This window comes from Sceloporus undulatus, chromosome 2 (genome assembly GCF_019175285.1).
Source record: "Sceloporus undulatus isolate JIND9_A2432 ecotype Alabama chromosome 2, SceUnd_v1.1, whole genome shotgun sequence".
NCBI classification, from domain to species: Eukaryota; Metazoa; Chordata; class Lepidosauria; order Squamata; family Phrynosomatidae; genus Sceloporus; species Sceloporus undulatus.
Window position 1 is genome coordinate 298,015,071 of NC_056523.1, and position 22,465 is coordinate 298,037,535.

A 22,465-nucleotide genomic window follows, 5' to 3' on the forward strand; every position below is an offset into this window, starting at 1 on the left:
GGTGTGATTCAAGTACTAAGTCAATACATGACTTTTTACTGAAGCCTCTGAGGCTTAACTGATTTTATCTAGTTCGCACATGTGCTGTGGTTGGCATTATTTTAAATTAATTTTATTGTATGCCATCCTGGGATACTCAGCAAGTTTTGTTGTTGTTGTTGTTGTTGTTGTTGTTGTTGTTGTTGTGTGCCTTCACATTATTTCTCACTTATGGTGACCCTATCATGGGGTTTTCTTCACATGTTTTGGTTAGAGGAGGCTGAGAACATGTGACTTGCCCAAGGTCACCCAGTGGGTTGATGGGCAAGCAAGGAATTGAACCCTGGTTTCCAGAGTCATATTCCAACACTAAAACTGTTATGCCATGCTGGATCTCTTATAGGGGAAGATATGAATATTTAAATAAATAAATGTCAGTGGTGCAGTGAACACTACTATTTCTGAGGTAGGGATCACCATCTCGGACAGCTCATTTAAAGTTTAGATTAAAACCCAGAATGGATTCAGCACTGCATTTACATTGAAACCACTGGTCACTACTGGAAATAGATGTGACAGCCCCAGAAACTGCTGAGTTGCTCCGTAACTACCTGCTCTGCAGCTCCCATTCTGTTGTGCTGCTTCAATAAGAAAGGAAAGAAGGTAAATGAAAGGACTGGATAAGGAAGCAGCTGGAGAACTTGCAAGAAATGCCCTGTTGATCTATTTTTTTAAATTGGCTTTTTCAGGGACTTCTCAAAAGCCATAATGTACCCTGAAAATGCTGTTTGAAGGAGCCCACCCCAAGCAACAAAAACATAAAATGACAATAAATGACTTCTGGTTGACTGAAACAAGACTTATTAGTATGCTGCTGCAGTCTGTAGAGGGTCCAGAGGGCCCCAAAATGCCCCCCAACCATCAGAGAGGACCCCGCAAATTAAATTGGTTCCCCTAATTAATAATTAGCTGAAACCATATTTCCTAGAATGACAAGTAATTAGGAAGGAGTGTCCTCCAGATTACAGTTCATAAGAGGGGTAGGAATAAAATGTCACCCTTGCTAGGTTGCTGAGTTTTCTGTTGTTAAAACTGTGCTTCTGAAAAAACAGCAGTGGGTGGCAGCACCAACAGTGCCATGCAGCAGTCACCAATTGCTCTTCCTACACATGAAAAAACATCACAAGTCATGGCATCATCTTCCAGAGGAACCTAATTTCTGCTGCTCTTTGTGGATTCTTCTCTCCTAGACTTCCTGCCTCTGTGCCTTCCTTTAGACCACAGAGTTAGAGCACAATAGTTTAAATTGTTGTGGAAATTTAGTGGAAATCGAACAAATGTGATTGTGTGGCTGCCCCCAATGGGTTCTTGGGGAGTGTGCACAAGACTAGTCTGTGAAATTGTCCACTTCATAGGATCATGAAGGTGGTGTCTGAATGAAGACTCTTCTGTTATCGTCATTACAAATGTTGCTTCTGCTATCAGATCCAGAGGTGGTTTTGGGGGGGAGGTGGGATGCTGGGGCAAGATGCCTTTAGTGAACCTCGTCCAAAAGATCATAGAATCATAGAATCATAGAGTTGGAAGAGACCACAAGGGCCATCCAGTCCAACCCCCTGCCATGCAGGAAATCCAAATCAAAGCATCCCCGACAGATGGCCATCCAGCCTCCGTTTGAAGACCTCCAAGGAGGGAGACTCCACTACACTCCGAGGAAGTGTGTTCCACTGTCAAACAGCTCTTACTGTTCTGCTCCTTTTCACTTCAATCCTTCCTACCACTTCACTTGTCTTCTCTTTCTCTCTGAGGTTCAGTCTGTGCTATTGTCCAGAGGGAGCACGCAAGTTGAGGTATGTTCCCTTAGAGGCTGCGAAAGAACAGGTAGTGATAACAAAGAGAAGCCTCAGCAGGGCCAGAGGGACCTTAGCTTTGGGAGTAGGACCCCTTGAGGAGTATAGATTCACCATGTGCACAAAGATGCCCACCAGGTTGCAAGGTTCCAGCTCTCCAGCTGACTATATATACAGTGGGTCCTTGGTATCCTCTTGGGTTTGGTTCCAGAACCCCACATGAATACCAAAATCCATGTGTGATCAAGTCCCGTTAAATACAATGTCATAGTAAAAATATGTCCCTTATATAAAATAGAAAAATAAAGGTTTGCTAATTGGAATTTTTATTTATTTATTTTTTAAAAATATTTTCACACTGTGGATGCTTGAATCTGTGGATAAAAAAAGCTGTGGATATGGAGGGCTGATTGTATATTGTCTGTATTATATGACAATTTGGAGGGCTACTTATGACACTGGACTCAGTGATGTGTTTGTGTGTGTGTGTGTTCATGGTCAAAGCAGTGATGCTAGAAAAGGAAGTGTTTAAATATTCCCCTTGGCTCCCTGCAGTCCACTTCTCTTTCCACTCCTGATCTTATTTTCCTAATGGATAGGGCCCAGCCCTCAATTTTCCTAGTTCATAGAAACATATATTATTAACAGTGATATGGGAGGACTACCTAAATGGATTGTAGTTACTGCATTCAAATTTTCTGGGCAGTCAAATTGTACTGTATTTGCACCAAGCTGCAAGTCTGAGATGGATCATTTGTTTAAACCACAAGGTGTTAACATATGCAGACTTTTTATAATAACATGGTTTTCATTCCTATGTGAAATCCTGGCAGCTATGGCTTTGAGACTTTGATTAACAAATGAGTGAGTTCATATAGGTTGGGTAAAAAAATATAAATTATATCTGAAAACAAATCATCATAATGTCCCCCAGCTGGGAATAATCATTTTTTAAAATGAAAACTGAAGATTTAGTTCTTGTGTCTAAGGGATAAATCCTAAGAGGTAAAAGTGGAAATCTAGTCTCATTCTCAGTTGCTTGCCATGTGGATCCTTCCTTATTGCATTTAACCAACTGAAATACACAAAATACATGTTGCAAGCTTTCAAAGCATCACTGGCTTCTTCATCAGCAAAAGATGCTAAAAATCACACAGGAGAAAAACAAATCATGACGATGTTAGTCACAGGTCTGGTGAAGAAGCAAGTGGAGCTTTGAAAGCTTGCAACATGTATTTTGTGTATATTGGTTGGTCCAATATACACAAAATGTTTTGTGGATTCTGGATGTTAGTGTACTTCACTACATGGCCAACATGGCTACCCCTAGATATGCTGTAGGGAAAGTTCTTGCATTGTTGTTTATACTCCCTCTATATTGTTTATAACAGGCCTCCTCCTCGTCTGTATCAGACCATAAAATGTTTGATGAAATACTTCTGTATGATAACACCATAATGCAGAACAGATCCCATTAATTTAAGTGGAAGAGAGCTCAGCCTGTGAGTGACCAGAGTGTAATGTGTTATAAATGTGTTCCATTTGAACTTTCTAAACAAACAGTGAAACAAACAAAAAAGCAGTCATATTCAGGTCAGTCCTTGTGATGCTGTTAAACAGAAGGAAAATCTCTTGTAGGTAAACTTTCCAGAGCTTGAGGATCCTCAACAGATGGTTGTCCTAGTGGAAGGGGACCACTAGGTCTCCAGTGGTCATATTGAGATCTGTCCATAGACACCAGCTAGGAAATAGAACCTGGAAGTGCAATGAAGCAATCAAACATGTCTACCATTATTTGCTTTTCCTGAGTTTGGGGGGGGGGGGGGGGAACGTAATATCCCATCATGGACTGGAAGCGACATTTCATCACTTTTGAATGCCGCAAACTCAACAGAAGGTTATCTGGTTTGAAGTGGTGGGGCCAGAACAGTTTGGAAAGGTTTATTCAGACCCCACCTTTGGGAATTGTTTCAACTGAAATCCAGGATGGAGTGCAGGCTGGAAGCCCCAAGGCCGCATGTGATGCGCAAAGAACCACAAATGGCCCATGGGCAGCAGGTTCCTCATCTAGGAGAATGCCAGGGAGAACTGTGCTTATCCCCATCTCCTTTTAATTAGTGGTGTACACTAAACTGCATCTGCTTGTTCAGTGTTCTGCAACCAAGCTGAATATGTTTCATTGTGGAAATTAGAACACTTTACTTGTTGGCTGGTCAATGTTTTTATCCTTCATTATGGCTTCTTTAAAGCTCTAGAAAGTTCTTCCATTCCTAGCTACAAACAAGTTCTGGTTTTCTTATGAATCCTGTCAAACTGGATACTGTTTACATGACTCTAATCCAAAGATAAGATGTGACTTACTGTGTTGGGGTATGGGATCCTTGCCCACTTACGTACCATGCAGAACTTGTATCAATCTTATGTTGACACGGCTAAATGCCAGGAACTTAGTGAAACCACACACATTTTGAAGTGAAGAGTTCCCAAGCTATGTTCATGAGCCTCTGTGAGAGAGAACAAGCTGGGTAAGTGTTCTGTGTTTTTTTGCTATTACATAAAGGTCTAATTCTGTGATATTTTTTTAAAAAATAAATTAGTGTCATCTGGTGTTACAGCAGAATGATAACTTACTTAAAACTCTGTCACAATTTTTGACCATTGGTCAGCTAGCAGCTTAATTTTTCAGGGTGCTTAATGCATTAACCAATTACAAAGCCCAGGAACAGCTAAAGCTTAGAGATTATGTGCTTTCAAGGGTAAAATAACACAGTGAAATTGTGTGCTAAATGTGGGATATTGTCTAACAGGCTTCCTCCTTTTCTTTCTTTTTTGCTTAAAAAAAAGTCATTTATGTGTCACCATTTTAGAAGTCTGTTTCAGGCTATAAAATGGTTGATGAACTACTTCTGTATGATAAAACCGTAACACAGAACAGATCCCATTAATTTAAGTGGAAGAGAACTCAACATATGTTTAATTCTCCACTAAAAGCTATGGATCTTTGATCAGATTGTACCACAGTCTCCAGGGGGAGATATCATTGAAAAGAACAGGACTTCGGACCTGTTTCATACAAAGCAAAATTTAATTTCTTTTGTTCTATTCATTTTCATCCATTTTTTAGGGTGGGTCAGTAACCCACCCACCCCAATGCCACTGGGCGGAAATGGAATTGCATCAGTTACAAGAGAGATTTTTGTTTGTTTTATAGGTGTCAGGAGTGTATTGAAAGTATTACGTATTAGAAGAAAATGGGATATTCTAGTCAGTGTGAGCTGTCTTGAAGAAAAATTCTAAGCTAGTATATTTCTGAATACCAAATGTGTAGTAGTTATCTATCTCACTGATATTGGAGTATGTGTTCTGTTACCCATCTATGTTTCCTGTCTAAAGGTATGACCTCCCTTGTATGTGGACATTTTTTGGGAATAAACCCTGGAATTCTTAGAGCCTAAGTGTGAATTCTACTTTGTGGAGTAAGGTTCCCAGAATTTCTGACCATTGGCCATGCTGCCTGGGATTTAGGGGAGTTCATATCCAAAACATCTGAAGGCAATTGGTTGAGGAATGTTTACACAGACCACCAACCCTGAACTGAAGCCATATTATTAATCCAAACTCTAAACAATTTAGCTATTGCTCAATGTTCCTTATGTTCTCTCTGTCTGTCTGACTTTCTTGCTATCATTGTTGCTCTTCCCCCATCTCTCAGTTGCACACATACTGTGCAGCCTGATGGCTTCTATGTCAGTGTGTCATCTGGGTTTTATTCCAGATTTTAAAATAACTAAGGTGTTGAACCTTCCCTTCTAAGTAAGTTAAGCATCTTGGATTGTTGTTGTCTGCCTTTAAGTAGTTTCTGACTTAGGATGACTCTAAGATGAACCCATCACAGGGTTTTCTTGCCAATATTTGTTCAAAGGGAGTTTGCCATTGCCTTCCTCTGAGGCAGAGAGAATGTAACTTGCTGAAGGTCACCCAGTGGGTTTCCATGGCCAAGTGGGGATTTAAACCCTGATCTCCAAAGTTGTAGCCCAATGCTCAAACCACTACAATGGCTTGTCAGTGCCTTGGATAGCTCTTTTAAAATCTGGAATAGCTACTTTAAAGCTTGGAATAAAACTAGATTGGATTCACTGCATCACAGATATGGAAACCACTGGTCACCACAGTGTGCACACCTCCATGTGCATGTATGCATTCACGTAGATGGAATATGGACTATTCTTTAAACAGGGATTCTACTTGAACTTTTCCTATTTTACCATAGGAAAAGTGCTGATTATGACCTATATGGCTTACATCTAGCATATCTGAAAGGATGTGTCTCCTTATATGAACCTCCCCAAGTCGTATGATCCTTGAGGGAGGACCTTTTCTCAGTTCCATCACTATTACAGGCCTTTGTGGTGATGATAGAGGAGAGAGCCTTCCCAGTGGCTCCTTGCAGGCTGTGGGCATCTCTTAGCTGTCCCCGTCTCTGTTCTCTATTTGTTGATAGGCAAAAGCCTTTTTATTTAAACAGCCACTTAATGGTGATCACTTGGTCATAGTTGAATCCTTTTACGAGACATGTCTGAAGTGTTTTTAACTTTATTGTTACACTTTGAAATGATTTTATGCTTTTACAATTAGTGGTTTTTAAAAAGATGGTAATTTGTGTAATGGTGTTTTAACTTTTTTATCACGTTTTTAGCTCTGTTGTGACCTTGTTGCAAGCTGCCTTGGTTCCAATGTTCAGAGAAAGTCAGGATACAAATAAAATTAAAAAGAAAAGAAAAAGGTCTGTATGTAGAATAGGAGGGGGAACCATCTTTTTTCTTTCCTCAGGCTGAAAAACATTTTGGGCATTGGGTAGGATCTGAAAGAGACGTTGTAAATGTATGATGAAGGGAAGGGTACATCTTTTGTGTCTAGAAAATGGAGCAGAGAAGAATTCTGCTGACTTTAGGGGAAGTGGAAGTCACTGCCACAACATCTTTGCTGAAGTAAGCTTTGAATGCCGAAAGCAAAAGCATACTTCTCTTTACCAAAACACCACCAACATATGCCCCTGGTGCTGGATTTTTGCCTTTGATGTGAATAGAGTTTACAGATGATGTGAACAGAGCCTATAGATGAAAAGCATATCATATGAGTTTGCCTTTTCAGAATATCAAAAAGAACTGAGGACAAGTTCACAAACTAACTAGATGACTTGGACTTAAAAGTATGAATTGATTTTGTCTGAAAAGCTTTTTGGTATAGCTGATTTAAAAAGTTTCCCTCTACATGTACTTTGCTGAATAATTTGAGCATGCAAGAATTATCACTTGGTAATGGTATAGTATGCAAATGATGGGCATGAATTTATGGGCACACAGACCCTAAACTATTATTATTATTATTATTATTATTATTATTATTATTATTATTATTGCCTCACCCTTCTCCCAGATTGGCACAAAAGGTGGCTTACATATATAAATGAATAATTTTAATACAAGTAGAGTATCTTTTATTTAGAATTCTGAAATCCAAAATATTCCAAAATTCAAAATTGTCCAAATGGGTGGCTGAGATGGTGACACCTGTGCTTTTCTGATGCTTCAGTATATGCAAACTTTGCTTCATGCACAAAATTATTTAAAATATTGTGCATATAATTACTTTCAGGCTATGTTTATAAGGTGTATATAAAACATAAATTTATTTCATATTGGGACCTAAGTCTAGACATGAAATATCCGATATCTCTAAGATATCTCAGTACGTATATGCAAATATTCTAATATCTGGGGGAAAAAACTAAACCCAAAACTCTTTTGGTCCCATCCATTTCAGATAAGGGAGACTCAACCTATATACTGTAGTTAACAATATACAAAAATGAAAACATACCCGTACAAAGATCAAAAGTAGTTGAAAACTATAATTTAAGACAATACATCACCTTTTTAAACACGATTTGGATTCTTGGACCATGGGTTGCGGTTCCATGAGGAGGGACTTCTGGCAAGGGATGGGTTGCATCTCACGCCAGTTGGCAAAAATATTTTTGCCAATAGCCTCAAGAATTTGATCAGGAGGGCTTTAAACTGAGTTATGTGGGGGAGGGAGACAGTATTCTGGGAGGCAAAAAGACTGGAGAAGACAGTCAAACTGACAGAGAGGGAACAAGACAAACAGTGCAAGGACCCAACAGTGGGAGGCAAAAGAACTTGCACAAGCAGCAAGTAAAGGGAACACATGGTCTTAGATGCCTCTACACTAATGCACAGAGCATGGGAAATAAGCATGATGAACTTCAACTCCTAGTACAACAAAGCAAATACGATATAATAGGCATCACTGAAACCTGGTGGGATGAGTCTCATGATTGGAATGTGGAAATAGAGGGGTATAACCTTTTCAAGAGAAACAGACCAAACAGGAAAGGAGGAGGAATAGCCCTATATGTCAGAGATATTTATACCAGTGAAGAGATCCAGGACATCAATCCTGGAAGCCAGGTGGAGAGCATCTGGATAAAAATTAAAGGGCAGGGAAAAAACAAGGATGTTATGGTGGGAGTCTACTACAGACCCCCAAGTCAGACGGAGGAATTGGATGAAGCCTTTCTAGAACAGATGACCACACACTCAGAAAGGAGAGATGTAGTAGTGATGGGGGACTTCAACTACCCTGATATTTGTTGGAAGTCAAACTCAGCCAGATCCTCAAGGTCTAGTAAATTCCTCACTTGCCTTGGAGACAATTTCATGGTCCAAAAGGTGGAAGAGGTAACAAGGGGATCAGCTATTTTAGATCTGATCCTAACCAACAAGGATGACTTGGTTAATGAAGTGCAAGTGGTGGGATCCTTAGGTGGAAGTGACCATGTTCTCCTGGAGTTTGTTATACAATGGAAAGGAGAAGCCAGGCATAGTCAGACACGCATCCTAGACTTTAGGAGAGCGGATTTCAGTAAACTTAGAGAAATACTGGGGGCAATCCCATGGTCAGGAATACTAAAAGAGAAGGGAGTTCAAGATGGATGGGAGTTTCTCAAAAGGGAGATACTGAAGGCACAAATTAAAGCAGTTCCAGTGAGAAAGAAAAAATGGGAGGTGTCTCAAGAAACCAGGATGGATGACCAAGGAACTTTCAGCTCAGCTAAATTTTAAACAGAACATGTATAAGAAATGGAAAAATGGGGAAATCACCAAAGAGGAATTCAAACAAATAGCTAGCAAGTGTAGAGATAAGGTCAGAAAAGCCAAAGCACAGAATGAACTCAGGCTTGCTAGAGAGGTTAAGAACAACAAAAAGGGCTTTTTTGGATATGTCCGCAGCAAAAGGAAGAAGAAGGAAACGGTAGGGCCACTGCGTGGAGAAGATGGCAAAATGCTATCAGAAGAAAGAGAAAAGGCAGAATTACTAAACACCTTCTTTGCCTCAGTCTTCTCAGAAAAGGCAAAGGGTGCTCAACCTGAGGATAATGGAGCAGAGGGCAGATTAGGGGAATTTCAGCACAGAATAAGTAAAGAGATAGTAGAGGAACACCTTGTTAATCTAAATGAATTTAAGTCTCCGGGACCAGATGAACTCCATCCAAGGGTATTAAAAGAACTGGCAAATGTAATATCGGAGCCATTGGCAATAATCTTTGAAAACTCCTGCAAAACAGGAGAGATCCCAGCAGACTGGCGGAGGGCAAACGTTGTCCCCATCTTCAAAAAGGGGAAAAAAGAGGATCCCAACAATTATCGTCCAGTTAGTCTGACATCAGTACTAGGAAAGATTCTGGAGCAGATCATTAAACAGAGAGTCTGTGAACATCTAGAAGCCAATGCCATAATCACAAAAAGTCAACATGGGTTTCAGAGAAACAAGTCATGCCAGACAAATCTAATCTCTTTCTTTGATAAAATTACCAGCTTGGTAGATGAAGGGAATGCTGTGGATATAGTATATCTTGATTTCAGTAAGGCCTTTGACAGGGTTCCCCATGACATTCTTGCAAACAAGCTTGTAAAATGTGGGCTAGACAAAGGAACTGTTACATGGATTTGTAATTGGTTGACCGCCCAAACCCAAAGGGTGCTCAACAATGGCACCTTTTCATCCTGGAGAGAAGTAACCAGTGGAGTCCCACAGGGCTCTGTCCTTGGCCCAGTACTGTTCAACATCTTTATCAATGACTTGGAGGAAAAAATTGGGGGAATACTTATCAAATTTGCAGATGACACTAAAGTAGGAGGAATAGCTAATACTCCAGAGGACAGGATCAAAATTCAAAATGACCTGAATAGACTAGAAAGCTGGGCCAGAGCTAACAGAATGAACTTCAACAGGGAGAAATGTAAGGTACTGCACTTAGGGCGAAAAAATGAAATGCACAGATATAGGATGGGAGACACCTGGCTTAAGGAGACAACATGTGAAAGGGATCTAGGAGTCCAAGTAGACCACAAGTTGAACATGAGTCAACAGTGTGATGCGGCAGCTAACAAGGCCAATGCGATTTTAGGCTGCATCAATAGAAGTATCGTATTTAGATCAAGGGAAGTAATAGTGCCACTATATTCTGCTCTGGTCAGGCCCCACCTGGAATATTGTGTCCAGTTCTGGGCGCCACAATTCAAAAAGGACATTGAGAAACTGGAGCATGTCCAAAGGAGGGCGACTAAAATGGTGAAAGGTCTGGAAACCTTGCCCTATGAGGAACGACTCAGGGAGCTGGGGATGTTTAGCTTGGAGAAAAGAAGGTTAAGAGGTGATATGATAGCCCTATTTAAATACTTGGAGGGATGTCATATTGAGGAGGGAGCAAACTTGTTTTCTGCTGCTCCAGAGACTAGGACCCGGAGCAATGGATGCAAGCTGCAGGAAAAGAGTTTCCACCTCAACATTAGGAGGAATTTCCTGACAGTTAGGGCTGTTCGACAGTGGAACACACTTCCTAGGAGTGTAGTGGAGTCTCCCTCCTTGGAGGTCTTCAAACAGAGGCTGGATGGCCATCTGTCGACGATGCTTTGATCTGGATTTCCTGCATGGCAGGGGGTTGGACTGGATGGCCCTTGCGGTCTCTTCCAACTCTATGATTCTATGATTCTATGATTCTAACACCTTGATAGGCAGCCATATTATTTTCATAAAGAATATATAGTTCCAGCAAGTAGCACAGTCTTTTCTGGCAATCCAGAGGGTTGTAATCTCAAAACAGGATGTAATCCAGGCATGCCTCACTGTACCCAGATCTGACTTCTCAAGGAACTCATTCAAGTCAAATAATTGTGCTGTAAATGTGTAGTGTGAAAGGACTCTTGGTTCCTCCCTCATGTAATTTTTTTTATTAAAAAAATACGTCCTTTCCTTTCTAAATATGAAGAAATCAGAAATGTTGGTAAATTCTTCTCAAAATTTAACTAAAATAAAATCATCTTTCATTTGTAATTTGTGATTCACATATCCAACAACTGTCTCCTTGTGGGGTACTGATTTGCCATTGATTCAGGAGAGAAGGACTGCCAGTTTCCACAGACTTATGTGTGCCTGCCATTTTCTGTTCAACCACACGGTTGAGCTGTTGTGTAACCAATTACACACTTTCATTTAAATAAGTATTGGAGGTTTTATTCAGGACTAAAATTACTTAAGACCAATGAAAAACAGTGGAGGGTGCCCTTTGATAGGATGGGCTGAGAGAAAGGACGAATTCACCGCTGATCAGTAGGATAGTGGTTACTTCTAGTTTTCTTGCAGGGTGGGAGAAGGCATTGCACAGCTGTTTTCTGATATCCCAGAGATGTAGTTTAGTCTAGTCTTTGATGTAGTAGTCTGAGTGTTGGGAGACCAGGGTTCAAATTCACCCTCAGCCATGGGTGACCCTGTGCAGATCAAACTCTCTCTCAGTCTCAGAGGACAGCGGTGGCAAACCTTTGAATAAAGCTTGCCAAGAAAGTGATATCATTGGGTTGCAATGACTCAGAGTCGACTTGAGGACACATAACAGCAATAGTATGCTAGGTGGAAACAAGAATTAATGAACGAAATACAACCTCACCACCCCAGTACTGTGCTGTACTCTTTCATAGTTTCTGAGTGTACTGGGCAATCTTTGAGAAGTTTAAAATGGCGAGCAGGTTCTGGTAATCCAATAAATGGTAAAATGCATTTATAGAAGTGTCTAGTGACCAGAGTTTGGTCCTTACATTAGGCAAAGTGAGGCAATGGCCACAGGTGGCAAATGCTGGGAAGTGGTACTCAAGGGGTTGAAGGAGAGATCTATGCCTCCTATGGCCAGGTCTGCACTCCCAAATATCATACTTCATATCTTCTGTGATGAAGTAAGGTTCAAAAGCCAGTCCAGATGGCCTTAGTACATGGAATGAGGAAGGGACAGGATTACCAGACCTCAAGGCTTGGTCATGAGTCTCCAGCTTTCAGAGATCATATCCAGGTGGAAGACAAGGGTGCAAATTCTTCATTTTTTGTGGCTCTGGGCTTGTAAATCTCCAGCTCATCCAAGAGAGCACCAGCTTGCTACCATTTCATATCTTCATTAATTTCTTAATACAACTTGCACACACTCTTGGTGTGTGTGTGTCTATTTTTTTAGCTAGCTTCCTACTTTCTTACCAGTTGCTGGAGTGCCTTGACCCACCCTACACTCTGCAGCTTCTGGCTAAAAGCAAAGAGGCTAAGTGTTTCCCTGTATAAGTGAGAAGAAGCCCTCCTTGAGATGGGTACAACCACTTTAGCTAACATTTCTTTTTTAATTTAATTTAATTAACATTTAATTTAATTTCCAAAACAGGAAATCTGTGTGGGTGTACTTGAATGACAAGGAGTGAGCAACTGTGGTTGGTACTCAGTAGACTCAATAGGGAAATTACATTGCTCTCAGGTTTTGTCCCAGAACCCTCTGGGCCTTGGATGATGCTGATTTGCCAACCCTAGGAAGAGGAGAGAGGCAAAAAATGTCTTGGGCTGGCCCAAGAGAAAGTGGCTATTTCTTTTCAGGCCTTAAATTAGGGTGGCTGCATAACATGCTTTTCAGAGGATAGTCCTCTGTTTGGAAGGCTGTCTGGGGACAACTCCCTGTTTGATGGCGTCTGAAAGGTAATCCAGTCCAACCCTTATTTAAAAAATTAAGAGCCACAAGAAGGAAAAACAGCAGGGGCTTTGAAGTTGTCAATCCACAGAGGCTGAAATCCTACACTGGGACTGCATAGTATGAGTTACATATTGATACTGCTGTGCTACCCTTGTGTTGAATGGCAATATTGCCCAGCTGAATGAAGATTTCAAATGTAAAACTGAATGCCTAATCCAAAGTGTGCATGCACCTGTGTGCAATAAACATGCATATCCAAGTACAGTCCACAGTTTTGTATGCAGTTACACTGCATGCACAACTCCCCTTCTGAAACCTTGAACTGAATATGGATGTACTGCATCAGACAAACATGTTCACTTCCAACTTATATATATAGGATTCCAAACACTATAGTCAGGGAGGATACAGAGCAGGAAAAGGTTACTATGGCGGGGTACAGACCACCAGAAAGAGGTGCCAGGAAGGTGCCTCTCTTTGCTGCGCAGGAGCGCTGCAGCATACAAATTGTGCAGTGCTGCTGTGCAGCAGAAAAGGAGCTTCGAAAAGTGACTCCTTTTTGTGGTGCCACAGAGTGCCAGAGACGGCGCAGTTATGTCGCAGCTGGAGGCGGTGCAGCTGCGACGTCATCATTACGAGCACCGTCTGTCTGGTGCTGTGTAACAGTGGCGCGTGCACGATGTGCTAGGGTTGCGAGGCTTGTGCACGCGCTGCTCTGAGGCAACCCTAGCACGTTGTGGACATGCCGCAAAGGGCCTATCTGTACAGGGCCTAAGTCATAGTCTTCTGCATTATGGTTGGATTGTTGTAATTCTTTCTAAGGGTGCATCTACACTATAGAAACAATGCAGTTTAACACCACTTTAGGTGCTGTAGCTCCATCCTATGAAATCTTGGGATTTGCAGTTTTACAAGGTCTTTATCTCTCTCTGCGAAAGAGTGCAGGTGCCTCACAAGACTCCAAATCTCAGGATTCTGTAGGATGGAGCCATGGCAGTTATAGTGGTGTTAAACTGCACCCTTTCTTTGGGCCCATACATATAATTTAGGACAAAGAAGTCTCTGTGTGTTTGGACACTATTTTGGAGAGAGGGGTTATAACCTCCAAGTATCTCATTGCAACTCTTGCATACCACCCAACTGAGCATATATCGTAAAAGTATGCTGGCAGACACCATGCTAGTTATGAGATTTGAGGAACCGTAATTTAAAAAAAAGTAATGTTTCCAACCTTTAGTTCTTCCAGAAGTTGTACAGAGAGGTAGCCTATGAACCCTGTTACTCATATAATGAAGGGAATGGGCAATTTGTGGATTTATTATCTTAACTGCAAATCCTAGCAGTCTTAGCCAACGTAGTTCATGACATGGGGTACTGGGAGCAGCAGTCTCACCAACACTTTGTCTGCCTCTGCTAGAATCAATCAATTATGCTGTGTTATTTTTTCAGTCTGGCCAGTTCCCAGATTTTCAAAAACCATCTATTCACAGTGGTGCCCGCTTTCCATTTTCTGTGCAATAATCACTGCTAATAATAAAGTTGGGTCTTTATATAACAATTGCTTTTGCTTTTGTGAGCTGCTAAAAATAAAGAGAAGAACTGAAATATTTTCACCATGGGAAGTGACCAGGGAACTGGAAAATGACATTCTGATGAGGCTGGTATTCAGAAAAAGATGGCTATTCCTGGAATACTTCATTAATTAAGCAATCAGAATTGCATAGACCATAGTTTTCACAATAACTTTTTAGTTATATAGGCCTTTTCAAATGCATCTTGAAATATCCTGCACATGGCTGTATCTGCATTGAAGAAATAATCTTGTTTGACCTCACTTTAACTGCCATGGCTCAGTGCTGTGGAATTCTGGGATTCATAGTTTTGTGATATGTTTACTGCCTCTGTTAGAGAGCTCTGATTTCACAATAAACTACAGTTCCCATAATTCCATAGCATTGAGCCATGACAGTTAAAGTGGTGTCAACCCTGGATTATTTCTGCCCAGGTGAAATATATTTTAGATGTGTTGGTGTGTAAGCCAGGAGCAGGAGTAGAGGCAGGGAGAATACAAGTTTTGACAGGTCACTAACTGCAACACAAAAGAAAATGTAACTCCTCTGCAGAATGAACATTCATACCTAACATTTTATATATATATTTGTGTGTCTCAAGTGGATATTGGCTATCTGAAGTGTACAACATACAACTCAGTGCCTTAAACTTAGAACTTTGGAAAGTTAAAAAACAAACAAAACCATTTACATATTTTGTTAAAAGAAAACATACTTCTCCATGACCTCTTTGAAAAGAATATGTAGCACCCTAAAGCAGGGCCCCGCAGAGGCCCCCTGCCACCCTGGGAGACTCTGCAGGGCCCCCGGCTGGCAGAGGGCCCTGCAGAGCCCTGCCCACCCTGTGGAGCCCTAAAGCAGGCCCCAGGGATGGCAGAGGACCTGCAGAGGCCCCTGCCGCCCTGGGAGCCCGCGGGAGGGTCCCAGATACGGAGCGGGGCTCCAGAGGGCCCCTGCCGCCCTGGGAGCCCTCCTGGAGGGTCCCAGAGATGGTAGCGGGCCTCCCTAGAGGCCCGCCGCCATTGCCGCCCGCTACTGCGGCGGCCACTCTGGCACCGCCATTTTGGGCGGCAAAGTGGCGGCGCCCATAGCCCCAGAGGCCGCTATGGGCGCCGCCATTTTTTGCCCAAAATGGCGGCGAAGTCTCGTGCGACCTCAGGAAGGTCGCGCGAGACTTCGCCGCATTTTGCCGTCCCAAAATGGCGGCGCCCCCAGCGCGGCGAAAAGTCGCGACGGGCGGAGGCGGCGGCGGCGGTGGCGGAGGCAGGGGCAGCCGGGGGTCCGGCGGTCCAGCGCTTGCGGGCCGCATCCGGCCCGTGGGCCGGAGGTTGCCGACCCTGATTTAAAAGAATACTAAAACAGAGTTTAAATTATGGTTAAATTGTTTATAACCCCATGAAACATTTAAGTATCAAATGAAATCTGATGAAATTAATATTTCTAAGATTAATTATGACCCTTTGATAACTGGGTTTTCAAATAAGGTAATTGAAAATGGGAGGTAGAGAAGAAGCTCATCGTGTCTGACAAGGATTTCTGCTGTAAAAAAAGTTACCTTTACTTATATCTTTGATTAGCTATCTTTGATTTAATTACAGGGAGCTGAGTATTTGGCAAAGACAATGGACAATTTCATCTGGCAATGTTATCAACTTGATCCATCAACACAAACAGAAGGGCATCCCGGTCTTCTTTTGTACTACCATGCAGCATACTGGTCCAGATAATATTAGGGTTATGGTCAAGATACAGGATATGCACTGGAACAGTTTTACACTTCCCAATATTTCACAGGTGAAAACTGGGATATGTTTGGCCAAGCAATATCAGAGTGTGGTCAGTGATAGCAAAAGTTATTAATGAGTTAGAGCACACAAGCTAGAAAGGGCTGCAGCAGTTTGCTTTTGCACAATATTCTGCTCCCTTCTCTCCCTCCTGCTGAGTTAATAGAGTGCAAACTACTTTTGCACTTTGAACTCAATCTGGAGCCATTGAAGAAAGCTGAGAATGAAGGAGAAAATGAGAGGAGGACAGAAATATTGGGACATTCTAAAAGCAGCTGAAAAAGTAAGATGGCAAAGGGTTAATTGAGACTGTCTGAGGATGGAAAGAATATTTGAAAATATTCAAAAACTGATTGAAAAACAGTGTTGAGAAACCCTCCTGCGAAGAAACCTGCACTGATGAAAATTTCCACAGTTCAGGACCTATCTGTGCAACATTCGAACATGGGTGTTTTTCACAGAAATAAGCATTTTCTGCATGGAAAATAATATTTCAGTGCAGAAATATCAAATCCTGCAAGGAAAATGCAGTTTGCTGCACTGAAAATGCTTTAATTGGTTATACTGCATAAAATTGCACATGTTCAATTTGCATAAAAACCTGCTTTTTCTACAGAGGAATCAATATTTCTGTTTTGATATATTATTTTGCATGCAGAAAATGTTCTTGCACAGAAAATACTGTTTTCTGAACATAACAACCACAAGGCAATTTTACTCAGAATAATTGCTAAACTGGAATTAGCCTTCAAAAACTCTGTGGTTTTTGCAGATTTACTCACAGCACAGAGAAAATTGCTGAAATTACCCATCACTATCTTCTAGAAGAAACTGTTACAGACTGCCAAAATAAAGCTGCTTCGGGTCTCTTTGGAGGTATGCTATTTAAATGATGCATGCATCCTAAGAATCCGGAAGCTGCACCAAAAGCTGCACTCTGGTGCTTAGGAATGGAGTGTGGCTTTGGTGCAACCTCCGGACTCTTAGGACCCATGCATCATTTAAATAGCATACCGGCAAAGAGACCCGAAGCAGCTTTATTTTAGCAGTCTGTAACAGGTCTTAGTGAAGAATTCCATCCCTAGATTTTCCATGGACCACATGGAGAATCTGGATTCTAGCAGGGGCCCAGAAGTTTTTCTTCTCTAATACATACATTTATAACATTCAGGGGACTGGAACAGAACCGCAATTACATGACACTGTCTTCTCAAAGTTATTGGACAGGTATAGGTAGAAACAAAATTGCTAGATATGAGGGCTACTCATTCCAAACCCTTTCTGGTGGATCAACAGGATACTGTGTTCAACGGGATACTATATTTGTTAGGATCAGGAAGCTGAGAGATATGGATTCTTTTTATCTTCTACCAAAAATCACGACTCAGTATGACCAAAGTAGCTTCTGTCAAACCAGGCCTGAAATCTGTTGAAGTGGTTCCAGGAAACTTGTACATATACACTATGGAAACAATGCATTTTGACAGCATATTTAAATGCTGTAGCTTCTCTCTGTGGAATTCTGGGATTTGTAGTGTTACAAGGTCTTTTGCTTTCTCTCCAAAAGAGTGCTGGTGCCTCATTGTTGTTGTTGTTGTTGTTGTTGTTGTCTCACAAAACTACAAATCTCAGTATTCTGTAGGGTGGAGCTACAACAGTTAAAGTGGTATCAGACTGCATTATTTCTTCAGTGTAGATGCACCCTGATTTACAAAGGGATTTCTTACGAGTGGACTCTTTAACCACTCAATCCCTCAAGTAAATAAAAATAAATAATAAATAAATAAAAGTTGGCTTAATAGGCTGGAGGCAGTCTGTCCTATCTAGTACCAAGAATATGAGTAAGAGTATAGTAATAATATAAATAATAATAAAACTTTAATTTATATCCCGCTTTTGTTACCACAATCAAAGCGGCGTACAATCTTTTAAAAAATACAATATATACAATCCCCCCCCTTAAAAAAGGATTAAACAATTCTATCCATTAAAATTACAAACGAAAAAATCTAAAAATAATATGATAATAAAATAATGGTGGGCAGAGTCTTTGCTTATATATGTCTGTGGGGGGAGCGTTACATGGCCGGGTTCTATTTCAGGAAGGCCTGCCGGAAGAGATCCGTCTTGACAGCTTTCTTCAAGCTCTCTAGGTTGGCAATTTGACGGATCTCAAATTGGTAGGTAGTTAGACCAAGAACTGTGTCTCCATCCTTAGATTCTATGCTCAAGTAATAAGAGAAGGCTGAAAAAAACTTGCAAAAATGAGGAAATACAACAAAATCTGAAATCCACAAAAACAGTGATACATTTATGGGACCAACTAAAGTGCACAAAATACATTATGCAAACTTTCAAAGCTTCACTTGCTTCTTTATCGGACAAATATGTTAAAAACCATACTGTCAGAGTCACAGGCCTGCATTTTGTCTCAGATGTTACTTTTGTTGTCAGTTTAGATAGTCTGGAGTTCAGTGCAGGAAGAGTCCATTCCCCTTCTTGTCTTTCTGGGGACTAGAAATAAAATGGCAAAGCCAATTTAGATCAGAAATCATGGATTTTATCTGCAAAATCAACTTCATGGGGGGGGCAGTGAATTATTTGGCACAAGCCTGCTAGATAACACCTATCAGAGATGGTGATATCACAGAAGCAAGGATACTTTGTATCATCACAACAATGCAGAATGTTTTACTTCAGAGGTGGAGAAAGTTAGGCCCTCCAGATGTTATGGCCTTCATCTCCCAGAAGCCCGAGACAGCATAGTAGAAGTTATGGGAATTCTCATCCAAAACATCTGAAAGGCCAAATGTTCCTCAGTTCTGTTTTAATTTGCAAGGCAATCACATTCAATTAGACTGTCTTATGTCATTTTATGGCTTATAAAATTGGCCTAACTATTAATATGAACAGAGAAAGATGGCTATTCTGTAGAAGCACCATTTTCTATCAAGTACCTAAAGTTTGGGAAACCCACACCCTGCCAGATGTTCTTGAGTACAATTTCGATCATCCCTAGCTGGCCTGGCAAATTGTGATGCTAAACTGTTCAACATCTGGAGGGCCATGAGTGTTCCACTCCTTATATAAAGGTTACAGGACACAATAGAATGCATGATGCCAAAAAATGATACTTTTATTCCAGAGTTGATATTATTGAGTTTTGTAGGCTGGAGGTGGTTACAGGATACATGTTGAGTCCTAATTTTGTTTTGTTTTTTGATTGTTTTAGTGCATTGTACTGTCACACTGCACAGTGTAAAATAGGAAAGTGATCATTCAATTTTTTCTCTTGGGGTAGAGCTGCCTTCAGAATTAGCTTTGTTGTATCTTTCTGTGTTAAGCTTTTGACTTGCATGTGGCCTCTTGATGTTTCACAAAGGCTCTCTGCTCTGCCTGTTGTGCTGCATAGCTTTTATTATGTGGATTACTAGAAAATGAACAAAAGCATGCTCCATATCTTCGAGGGCATTTCATTAATGCTGAGCAAGAAAGCTGATTAGGTGATGTTGGAGAAAGGATCTGGCAGTGCTCCTGTTCAATCTCTGTCTGCATTCAGCAGCAGAAGTATGAGAGTGTGTGTCAGAGAATAGGGTATTAGAGAGGGACTAAATAGAAACCATTCTGAGTCTTTATCCTAAAAGCTAGCTCATCCAAATGCTCCTCTTCTGTGTATTTTGATATTTACATATGATTTACAGGATAAATTGGGGAGAAGAAAGCAAAGAGTTCTATACCCTCATTTTTTTAACTTGCCAAACTAGCTTTTTAAAATTCCTATGCATCTCCCATTCATTTTTGTGAGGTCATAGGCAATGATCATGTGCCAGTGTCCAGCTTTGCAGAGAAGAGTCCTCTATTTGAACAAGATGATTTTAATTGTTGTGGAATTTTTATTGTAAAGTTTTAAAAAATGTTTTAATCTTGGGAGCTGCCTTGGGTCTTTCTAGGAGAAAGGTGGCATTAAAATAAAATAAATCAAATAAAACAATATTTGAAAGGCTGTGAATGTTGCAGGCACTCGGAGTGTCAGAGCTTGGATGCATGTATAGGACAGAATGGGGGGAGGCTGGAAGGAGGCTTACATTTTGACCTAAACTCAGACTCACTGGTTTAAGTCCAGTTTTGGCCTGCCCACATCCTACACCCAGATTTTGACACTACAAATATGGACTTGTATAGTGTTGTGGAGATGCTTGAATTTCCCTGAACTGAGTGGACAGAGAGGAAATATTTTCAAATGTCTTATCCATATGTAGTGTTTCATATATTTTTAGAGTATGGAGCTTATCCCGTTAATAAATAAGTTGCCTTACCTCTTCCAGCTTGAATTCAGGATCTGGAATGCTGCTGGATTTTATCATACCTAAATCACCACCTAGCTAGCTGGGATGCCACCACCCGGATGCATCCTCGGTCGAAGCCTTGCTCAGCCAGCACTTTTTTTTTAAAATTGGGGAGCTTCTGACTTCAAAAATTGGCACGCTGAGCAAGCCTTCGAACCAGCATGCATCTGGGGGGCTGCATCCTGGCTAAATCAGTGGCAATTTAGGTATGATAACATCTGGGGGCATCCCAGATCCTGAATTCAAGGTGGAAGAGGTAAGCCATCTTATTTAATAGTCATATATTCTGTGCTTTAGTAGCTATAGTAAAGACAGTTTTACTCCACCTCTTCCCCCACCCTGAAAGGACAGGATTTAAAAGGAATAAAATGCATCAGTGTACATGATGTGCTTGCTTACATTTCTTCATCTGCTAACAGTACACCGACTGCTGGCTGCTTGTTTCACAGGAAACAGAAGAGAGGCAGACTGTGAATATTAAAATATGTCACGGTGCCAGATGGTTCAAGGCTGATGGGATATGCATGCGTGTGTGTATCTTCCTGAAGATGCATGTCAGTTGCATACAGTAACCATGGGAGTGTCCCTGTTTGGTAGAGAACTGTCTACCACTTGAGTTAAAGTGAATACAATGCAGCACTTGTATTGGGAAGAAGAATTCTGGTGTGTGGTTTTGTCCACTGTGTGCTTATTGCTGTGTGTGCAGAAGCTGGTACTTGGATTCAATATCAGAGATTATTTTACTGGAAAGATTTTTTTTAAAAAAAAAATAGGAAGTTACATATCTGATGTGAAGTCAAAGGCTTTCATGACTGGCATCCATGGTTTTTTGTGGGTTTTTTGGGCTCTGTGGCCATGTTCTAGAAGATTTTCTTCCTGACGTTTCAGCAGCATCTTTGGCTGGCATCTTCAGAGAATGCTTGCCTGGAAAAAGTGGATCTATATATACTGTGTGAGCCTGCACACACACACACACACACACACACACACACACACACACTTTTTCCAGGCAAGCATTCTCTGAAGATGCCAGCCACAGATGCTGGCGAAACGTCAGGAAGAAAATCTTCTAGAACATGGCCACAGAGCCCGAAAAACCCACAAAAAACCCTACATATCTGAATTACAAAAGGATGTCATCTGTTGTCTCTGGTTACACAGCTAAGAAGATGACTTTGGAGGATGGGCTGAGATGAACTAAAACCAGACTTTAGGACAGATTAAAGCTTAGTGTCTGGAGTCCCAGGTGCAAGAAGTACAAAGCAACTTCACCTTCCCTGAGTAAAACCTTCGCCATCTTGCCTATCAGGAAACAGAGCAGGCAGAGGAAGGAGGCCCCCTTAGCAGGAGGCCCAAGACAATATCTCCATTGGTAAACTGGGTAGGGATTAATTTTGTATCTTATTGTATTTTTAAATGTATTTTTACTATTGTAACCTGCCCGGATTCTTTGTGACTGGGCGGGCAATAAATAATAATAATAATAATAATAATAATAATAATAATAATTAGGCTGTTACATCCCTGCCTGAGAGTATCTATATATTGGTGGAAAAACAACAGAGCAAGGGCAGAGAACATGCAGAGGATCCCAAATATCTACCTCTTTTTCTGTTGCTCCCTGTAGAAGCATAGCTGTTTATGCAACCATGGTCAAGTTCTTCTCCATTTCCAGTACAGTGGTACCCCGGGATACGAAATACCCAGGTTACGAAATTTCCGGGATACGAAAAAATCCCATAGGAAATAATTGTTCCGGGTTATGAATGTTTTTTCGGGTTACGAAAATTTTTTTGGTGCTTTTTTCGGCTTTTTCGCACGAAATCGCGGCTTTTCCCCATTAGCTCCTATGGCA

General features: G+C 41.1%; 1 long non-coding RNA gene across 1 annotated transcript in view; it reads left to right on the forward strand.

Moving 5' to 3' along the window:
- The first annotated feature begins 4,306 nt into the window (after window positions 1–4,306).
- LOC121923826 overlaps window positions 4,307–22,465 on the forward strand; it is a 229,467-nt gene continuing 211,308 nt past the window's right edge. The window contains exon 1 of the long non-coding RNA XR_006102467.1: window positions 4,307–4,354. This is a non-coding gene — a long non-coding RNA (uncharacterized LOC121923826). The remainder of the gene's footprint in view (window positions 4,355–22,465) is intronic.